Raw genomic sequence first — 10372 nt, forward strand, 5'->3', positions numbered from 1 at the left:
AGCCGTTGTCTGTTGCATAATTTCCAACGAGGTGTCATTTAACCCTTTTTCTATCCTAGGCACATTAACATTGGGAGTGGGGTCATCTAGACCCACTAGACAGTGCTCTGAACCTTTTTTCTTCAATGATTTGTGATCTTCACTGGTGTCCATGGATTACATGAAATCCTCTCCACCTTTATCCACCTTTGTCATGGTAGGCAGAACACGTCACTGTAAGGGGGGGGGTCATCTAAGATAGCACAAGGGTTAAGGACGACGCGGACGCCTGATGGCGCCGGACTGTAAATTCCTCCAAGTTGGTTCACGTCTGATGCTTTGGATGAGGCAGCTTCATGTTTGAACTTAGATGTGAAAGGAAGCAGGGACCACACCTCCAACCAGGAAACCCTCTTCATGTCAGTTGTACGTCTCTGATTTGTATTTATCAGCTGTTTCAGAATGTATATTTTTGTACACAGATTACAACGAGTGATCCAAATACAAAATACCATGAGTATATAGAGTCTATAGACTTTTATCCCAAAGCACGAGTTTCCTGCCTGCATCTGTGCTCCTTTCGTTTTATACAGGACAGAATCAGAGAAGACGTGTTTGCTTTAAATTTTTTTAAGTCATCTCAAGACTCGGGAAATAAGCTTTTATTTTGAAAAAACCTCATAAGGAGTTATTAAATCAAGTTTTGTTTAGCAGAATTTCTGTAATGTTGGATAAAACCAGCAGTCTGATGCACTTGTCTGCTTTTATTTGGCATCACTGAGGTTCCACAGCATGGTTTAGATGTTTTTCTTGTTTTCTGTGGAAATTATAAAGATATATAATTGAGATAAGTCAACATGTAGAGAGATTAGCCTGTTGTTGGAAGAAAAAATGACCAAATTTGCTAAATTGATTCTTTGTGCTTTGATAATATCATGGGGCAAAATCCATTATTTCAGCTCGAGTACTAAAAAAATACGGTACATCGGACCAAAGATGCAGTGAAGGAAGGCGTTAAGGTGGCTGGTGTTAGAGGAGGGGATGCAGAAGAAGGGGTTAGATGGAAGAAGCTGATTCGCTGTGGCGACCCTCGAAGGGAGAAGCTGAAAGGAAGAGAGGAGGCTAAGTTTCTCTAATTACCTTTTCTATACAATATCCCCAAGACGTCCTAAAAGCAAAGCAAAAAGTCTAAATAATCAGGGTTTGAAGGCAAAACATGAGATGGAAAGTCAAATATTTGTATCCATAAATATAAAAAAAAGTAAAGAATTGACATGTTTAGTGAACAAGAGTCACTGACTAGAAGTTAGTTGTGCTGAGAAAACTCGATGAAATTCATCTTAACATTGGTTAGATGAGCATGCAGTAACATAATGTAGACACCAGGTGGCAGCAAAGACAAGCTGGAAATGTGCTGGCCTTGGCTTTTGTGTGTGCAGCTTTACAAAATATCTGAAATTATGTTTTTAGAGACATTTTAAAGTCTAACTGGACTAACTTAACTTTACATTTGCAAACACTTCAGATCTCCAATCTTTTTTCTTCTATAGATTTTTAGGTCTATTTAGAAATGTCCAGTTCACAACTAAGTTCAAACAAAATCAAGAAAAAGGGAGAAAAAAGAACAATATAAAATTGTAACAATTTATTTAAGTAAAAGGTAAAACAATACATTTTTCTATACAAACCATGTGTCCTAGGAATGAAAGAGGCGGCGTTCATGGTAGGTCAAGAAAAAGTTTTAATACTTCAAACTTTATTGATTTATATAGCGCCTTTCATTTTGGTTAAAAACACAAAGCGCTTAACATAAAAGCAGAAAAAATAGTCATAAAATAGGAAAATTATTTAAAACAGAAAACGCAGGACAATCATGCACAGATGGGACCCCTCCCTCACCAGATTCCTCCCTCCACCCGCCCAGTTCCCCCAGTAGAACCCTGAACAAAAAACGAAGAACTGGAGCATAAAGAAAAGATCTGGCTCGGTTCTGCTGTGAGGAAACGATATAATGGGGATCCATTCATTCCAAGGCCCAGCCCGAATGTGGGGGTCATTACCACAGTGCCCGCCCAACACAGTGCAGCTTAGGGCCCACTCTACAGCTATTAGCCCACAGAGCGGGACCCCAGCCGGCCCCATGAGAACGGGCAACGCAACAACAGCACCCCCTACAGGAGAAGCCAGTAGTGCCCCAGAACAATGGATCCCCAAGAGGAAACACTGGATTATGAAACAAAAAAAGCATCCAGAAAGATCAAGAAGTCCTGAAGCTAAAGCTAAAATGTGACTTTACAAACTGTACAGAACAAAATTACAGATCATAGAGAACAAAGCATTCGTGAAACTTTGTGACACGTCTGAAGAAACACCACATTTTTTTTTATTTTAAGTAAAATTGTTGGTCATTTTTGTATTTTATAAGTTATAAATTAGTTGTGAGCTCAGTGTTGTAGGATTTCTATTTTGACAGATTTTAAAAAATAATATATATATATATATATATATATATATATATATATATATATATATATATATATATATATATATATATATATATATATATATATAGGTTGCATCACTTTGCTCAGATTTATCCTATTAGTTTTGTTTTTGTTGTTTCACTCTATATTTTTCCCCCTCTGCTTGTTTGTAGTCATTTAAAGACTTTGTCTGATTTATGATGTTAAGCCATGTCTTGTAATCTGTTCTGTAATGTTCTAATTGTTCAAAAGGAGTTGAGGGAACAGCAGCACCATCTAGTGGTAACAGCTTGTAACTGCAAGATTACACAATTTAAAAAAAAGATTTTCCCTTAAAAATGATAATTAAAGTTTAGTCCTTGGAGGATTTAAAAGGCATTTAGATACTTTCTGAGGTGTTGATTAGAATTGTGTCTCAGTTGAAGATCGTCTTTAAGTTTAATTTTTGTTTTATAAGTAGGACACTGTCTTGTTTGTTTTGGTTCCCCCTCTTTTTTTTTTTTTTTGTTTGCTCTCCAGCTCTGACCGACCTGCGGCGTCCATGTATGTCAGTTTGGGGGTTAGGAGGCGGACTTTAGGGGGTCAGGGTCATCCGGCAGAAACAAAGGGTCACCGTGGGCGAGCAGGACCAGCGCCACACAATGACCCACAGAAAGCACTGCAGCCTGTGATAAACATGTTACACAAGCTCCTGGCAGCCATTGACTCCTCCGTGCGGAGTGTGCGTTCGAGTGACACGATGTGGGTCACGGCGGGACGAAAGTGGGTCAGAGTCACCCTGCTCCTCTCTGCAGTCAGACCAGATTCCTACCTGGGTTTGCTCAGTCGTGTGAGAGACACAGCATCGACGCTCGCCACCTTCTCCCTCATTCCTGCCACTTTTGCTGCATCCTATCAGAAGAATAGCTGGAAGTGAAAATGCCTGCTGGCTCCCCTTTTGCCGATTTACCTTTATGGCAGGGGGACAATCCCTGAACTAAAAGTAGTCTTTGCTGGAACAAACATTATTTCTTCAAATCATTCTTAGCCTGAGAGCGAAAATTCTCTCCTAAAATAAACCAGAGCGGAAATCCTTATTGTGAGGAAGTAACTACGTTTATCGGAAAATAGTTTGACTGGTTTTTCCAGACCGAAATATGTCAACAATCTTACTATGCAAACGTAGTCAGGAGTTGTTTGAAGGTTAAAAAAGCTTAGAATCTGAATTATGCACCTATAGGTATGGGGAATAGATTCTGTAATTTTTACCGATATCTTTATTTATGATCCATTTAAACAAAGTGAAACGAGCTGGAAGCTCATCTGTGGCATCGTGTTATTGAAACTCTGTTAGTGAAGCCGAGTGGAGGTTCTGGTTCTTCTTCCTTCCATCTCCATGATTGTCCTCATCTTATAATATGAAGCATCAGTTGAGAGAGAAAGTTCACCTCTTTCCACTTGTTTTTGTCCAGACGATGAAGCTAAAGTTTGTTTTAAAGACGCCAACGCAGTGATACAGAACATTTAAGCTATGTGACCGGGTCTTCTTTTTTAGGTGGCTATTATCACTTTTTACGCCATGGTCCGGGTGAATACTCTATTCGGATTGACTGCTGGGTGTGCATTAAAAAGTGATATACCACAGGATAACCGCACTGTGAAAAAAGAAGTTCCGGTCGCCTAGCTTGAATGTTTTGTATCACTGCGCCGGCTTCTTTAAAACAACCTTTTGCTTCATCATTTGGACAAAAACAAGAGGAAGAGGTGAAGTTTCTCTCTGAACTGATGCTTTATTCAACCCATCGGAAAGATCAGCATATATATATCGCTTTATATCGCAGAGTCTTGACTGCAGCGGTGGTGTGGTGCCTCACGCATGACAAATAGTCCGCAAATTAGAAAAAAAACTCCACAAGGGTGGAAAAAAACAAGAATGAAGGACTAAAACCGGTTACTATTTATTTCTATTGCAAGTGACCATGGTATAAGCGGGTTAATGGCCGACGAAGTATGCATTATCACTTTTTAACACACGCCGTGGCGGAGTACGGTTGCTTCCGCGAATTGCTTTACTTAATGCACACCCAGCAGCCAATCAGAATCGAGTATTCAACCTGGACTATGGTATAAATTACTTGAAAAAGAAACATTTCACAAAGAAATTCTAGTAAATCCTAAAAAGTTTGAGATTCAAGGTTTATGGAGATCATGAGTCCTGACTGAAGAAAACTCTCTGGACCTGTCAAACCTCATGGTTCAGTCTTAACGCCGCTTTTTGTTGTAAAAATAATTTCATCTTGTTTATCAGAACCTATACGTTTTTAATGCACACAAACATGCGACTCTAAACTTCCGTTCAGACAGCTCAGCTACGGTTAATTATATAAACCTTGTATAAAGGTTGGAGTATAAACCTTGACGATACTCTGAAAGCCGTGCCGCTCATCTCCTTCAGTTTTCCCCCAGACTTTAGATCCTGGTGCGTTAAAGGTCTTCGATTGCAAAAAGAAATCATGTTTGAACTGATTAGACCCGGGTCGAGGAGAAATGCTTTTCTTTTGTATCTGTCTCGGTATCACGGTTCAGGCGGTCTGCTTACATTCCCTCCCAACCGCCTGATAGCGGCGTCTGCGTTTGCTGTGTTTTTTTTAAATGTCTGTATCGTACAGGGCACACTGTGTTGCGTTAGCCGCCGTTCCATCAGCGTTGTGTAATGTTAATATCCGGCTTGCTGCTGTGAAGGATGCCAGTAACAGTCAAGACAGTGACAGACCGTTTCAACACCCAGAAACTCCCATGACTCCCATCTACATTCCAGCTCCAGCACGCGCACACAAGCACAAAGCTCTGTTCACCTGAACTGCCTTACAGGAAGCTGGGCTTGAACACAAATGACCTGCAACAGGAGTCAAGGTCACTTCCTGTTTTGTACCTGACGGAGCTCATAATCCTCTAATAATAACTGATTAACACAGGTTTAGGGGCGACAGTTGGCGGAGGTTCTTTAGGCTGGAACCAAACAGCCTGAACTTTCAGGAAATGTGACAATATTTTACTCAAAGCTGCAAAATAACTTAAGCCTTAGTCACAACTGTTCAAACGGGCTGATTGTGGGCAAAAAATGGACAAACCTGTACGGGGCACGCAGGTAACCCGACAGAAATGTCCAAGCCGGAGAGCACATTTTTCTACGGGAATGCTGCTGGCGACGGGTCAAACAGAACACTTGAGGCTGACTTCCACTGGTCCGTCTCCGTTGCGTTGACACCAAAAAAGTAGAACGTTCATTAATTAATCAGAATGTTTACATTGCCTCTGTCATGTCGGCGTTCCACGTCCGTCCCGAGCTTGAAAGACGCGTCACACAACAGCATTACTACAGGTTCACAACGGCTTCATTTAGAAATCGTACACTTGGGGGGGGTTAAATATCATTGATTGGAACCTAATTTCCCTTTGGATTAATAAAGTATCATTCATTCGTTCATTTGATCAAAGGAGCCCGTGGCCTGGTGAAATTTTAAACACAGGTTACGGGCCGGACTTTGGACATGCGTTGCAAAGTTATTAAAATAAAGATTCATTCATTCCTTTGTCCCTTAGTAACTGGTGTTTATGTTTACCACATGGTCATGGTCACATGGACGTGGTCATCATGAGACATTTTGACCGTATTTGGAAAATGTTGGTGGAGATGTTTTTATTTATCTTCTTTGTGAGTGTGAGTTGGCATTTCTGCTTTTTCTTTTAGTAACAGTTTAAAGAAAAGCCTGGAGGTGAGTGGAGTTTCTGCCAACTGTACCTAAGTTCCAGTGGATTTACTTCACAACAATATTACTCAATACATATCAAATTAAACATTAACTGTGGGAAAAGTCACTCAAGAACTGAGCAATAGTTTGAGCAGAAAGTACCGGTAATCTAAAACTTAAGCAAGTGATGATGTAATTCTGGTAAATTCTGGTCCCGAAATGAAATAAGGAAAAACCTGAGCATTCGTCTGTTTGTCGTCTTATGTGCAACAGAAAAACCTTTGTTGATGCGGAGATTAAATCTGTTGAACAATATTGTTTGACCTGCCAACATTTTCAAACACATGTCGCAACTTCCTATTTATTTAACCTTTGTCTTCCTTTGGTGGAGATGAAACAGCGATTCTCTCCTCACTTGAAGTTCATCGGAAGTTTTTCTTAACCCTCAACTTACAAAACAAACCGCTAATTTATCGACTTTTCTAATCCTTCCTGCAGACGCTCGTCTGGTTGTTTGGTAGAACCACGTACTCAGGACAGCAGGAAAGTTTCAGACTTTATCATGTTTGCCTATAATGGATAGAAGCAGCTTTGCAAACTAAAAGCATGTTGCTGATCATGAATAACAGGTTTTTGTTGCTGAAAAAGAGTCAAGTTTTTATTTCAAAACAAGTAAAAAGTCAAGTCCAGTGAAAATACTTTCAGAAGAAGAAAAAACTAATTTAGTAAAAGTAACTCACTAACTTTGATTTAGTAAATAAAAATGTTTTTTCAGATTGAACAAAAGCTGGAGACGACTTTACGTCTTATATGTTCTTCATAGTGTTAACTTCATTTAACGCTGGAGTTACGTTCTAAAAATAACTTACGGTAGGTGAAATCTGCAAAGTAGTCATCTTTACTTCATTTTTTTTTACAATAATTCTAGATGTTTTAAGGCTGTAAAACATCGTACTACACATTTTTTTCAAACAAACATATACATTTATAAACTCTCAAAGTTCAAATTTTCATAGAAAAGTAAGTCCAGTAAAATGAAAACAAGACATTCACAACCTGAACACGTTCTGTACTGAAGACATGGGAAGAGGTTGATTGACAATGTTAATAGCCAATCAGGATGCAGAACACAGTGCATTGAATAAAAAATAAAAAACATGCAAAATTGCACGGAAAACAATCAGCAAAACAGCGAAAGGTGAACTGCGGGGTTATTGAGGGAGCTCCGTACTTTCCTTACGTGGACAAACAGCATCGGCTTGTTTACAAGTTGCTTTTCCTTGATTTGGCTTAAGGCGTACCAGTGTACAACAACAACCGTTTTCTTCGGTCATTTTTCTGCATCTGTGGTGACTTTGTTTCGATGGAACAATTCCTTTAAATGCTGGCTAACAGATACGAACGATTGGCAGATACCCAACGATTTGCTTCCTCGACTTTTAGGTTCTTTTGTTCTGGTTCAATGTATGATTTGTATCTCACCAAATTACAAAAAAACAAAAAAAATACAAAAAAAAATCCTTTATTTACCAATAAGCAAATAATGAAGACAAACCTTTCAGTTGGCCTTTGCTAAGCATGGCGTGATGTAATAAAACATTAAATAAACAAATCCACCTCAGATGTTTGACCCTTTCAACATAAACATACTGGTTTGCAGTAGGGATGCGACGATTCACTTCACCACAATTCAGTTCAATGGTGAGCCATTTTAAACTGAGAATGCTGGCCCCCTTAAACAACAGTTGTAAATGGATGAAAATGTTTAAATACATTTTTAATAGCATAATCATGTTTTAAGGTTTCCACAATGCCTTATAACTACATTTCTGTATTGCACAAACATTGATATGAGCGATTCCCTGAAGCCCCAAAGTGACTGGAGACAAGAATGTTAGTTTAGTTGTGACATCACACTCATGGATGTGACAGGAGTTTACAAACCATCAGTGTGCGATTGCAAACGCCGTCATTAACTGACCGATGAAGCAGCTTTGATGAGCAGGAGGAAGACTTAGGTCCAGTTGCTAGGGCTCAGCTTCAGAACAACCTGGTTGAATGAGAACCTTCACTAGCAGTCATTTGTTGTTTCCTTCCATTTTCTGATTGTACAAATCATCAGATCTTTATTTATAAAGAACGTTTTGTACAGCGAAAGTTCCATTCTATTCTATGTTGATCAAATTAAAGGATCTGCATCAGCAGGTCAGAAGAACCAATCAGAACCAAGGACCAAGGTAATGCAGACAACTGATAGCAGTTTAAAATTGAAAAAATTAAATAAAATAAAGTAAACAATAAAAAACACAACAATCAAATACAACAAACTAATGTAAACCATTATTCAATTCAAAATAGGATCAAAATAAAATCTGTGAAATTTAGATAAAAAGAGTCCGTAATGAAATATTTATAAAGGACGCATTAAAAGCCGTTTCAGATGGAACAGTCCCACCATTAGGATTGGGATTGGGTTGTTCTGCTGTCTGATGTTCTGCTGTTGTTTGTTCTGCTGTTGGTTCTTCTGCGGTTGGATGTTCCTGCTGCTGGTTGTTTGCTGAGGTTGGTTTTTCTGCTTTTGGATGTTCTGCTGTTGTTTGTTCTGCTGTTGGATGTTCTGCTGTTGTTTGTTCTGCTGTTGGATGTTCTGCTGTTGTTTGTTCTGCTGTTGGATGTTCCTGCTGTTGTTTGTTCTGCTGTTGGATTTTCCTGCTGTTGTTTGTTCTGCTGTTGGATTTTCCTGCTGTTGTTTGTTCTGCTGTTGGATTTTCCTGCTGTTGTTTGTTCTGCTGTTGGTTGTTCTGCTATTGTTTGTTCTGCTGTTGTTTGTTCTGCTTTTGGATGTTCTGCTCTTGTTTGTTCTACTGTTGGATGTTGTGCTGTTGTTTGTTCTGCTGTTGATTGTTCTGCTTTTGGATGTTCTGCTGTTGTTTGTTCTGCTGTTGGATGTTCTGCTGTTGGTTGTTCTGCTGTTGTTTGTTCTGCTGTTGGTTGTTCTGCTGTTGTTTGTTCTGCTGTTGGATGTTCTGCTGTTGGTTGTTCTGCTTTTGGATGTTCTGCTGTTGGTTGTTCTGCTGTTGGTTGTTCTGCTGTTGGTTGTTCTGCTGTTGTTTGTTCTGCTGTTGGATGTTATGCTGTTGGTTGTTCTGCTGTTGTTTGTTCTGCTGTTGGTTGATCTGCTGTTGTTTGTTCTGCTGTTGGATGTTATGCTGTTGGTTGTTCTGCTGTTGTTTGTTCTGCTGTTGGTTGTTCTGCTTTTGGATGTTCTGCTGTTGTTTGTTCTGCTGTTGGATGTTCCTGCTGCTGTTTGTTCTGCTGTTGGTTGTTCTGCTGTTGGTTGTTCTGCTGTTGTTTGTTCTGCTGTTGTTTGTTCTGCTTTTGGATGTTCTGCTCTTGTTTGTTCTACTGTTGGATGTTGTGCTGTTGTTTGTTCTGCTGTTGGTTGTTCTGCTTTTGGATGTTCTGCTGTTGTTTGTTCTGCTGTTGTTTGTTCTGCTGTTGTTTGTTCTGCTGTTGGTTGTTCTGCTGTTGTTTGTTCTGCTGTTGGTTGTTCTGCTGTTGGTTGTTCTGCCGTTGGATGTTCTGCTGTTGTTTGTTCTGCTGTTGTTTGTTCTGCTGTTGGTTGTTCTGCTGTTGTTTGTTCTGCTGTTGTTTGTTCTGCTGTTGGTTGATCTGCTGTTGTTTGTTCTGCTGTTGGATGTTATGCTGTTGGTTGTTCTGCTGTTGTTTGTTCTGCTGTTGGTTGTTCTGCTTTTGGATGTTCTGCTGTTGTTTGTTCATTCTCTGTCTCTTAAACCCTCAAATCAAGTCAGAAATCTAGGGGTAATCATGGACTCTGACCTGAACTTTAACAGCCATATCAAGTCAGTAACATCAGCGGCATTTTACCACCTGAAAAACATTGCCAAAATCAAAAACATAATCTCAAAGCGAGACCTGGAGATACTTATCCATGCATTTGTCTCCAGTAGGTTAGACTACTGTAACGGCCTGCTCACCGGCCTCTCCAAACGAGCTGTAAAACAGCTTCAGTACATCCAGAATGCTGCTGCTCGAGTCCTGACCAAAACCAGGAAGTATGATCACATTAGTCCTGTGCTCAGGTCTTTGCACTGGCTCCCTGTACCTCAAAGAATAGACTTCAAAGCAGCTCTGCTTGTGTACAAGTCTCTCCATGGC

Source organism: Oryzias latipes, chromosome 7 (genome assembly GCF_002234675.1).
Source record: "Oryzias latipes chromosome 7, ASM223467v1".
NCBI lineage: Eukaryota > Metazoa > Chordata > Actinopteri > Beloniformes > Adrianichthyidae > Oryzias > Oryzias latipes.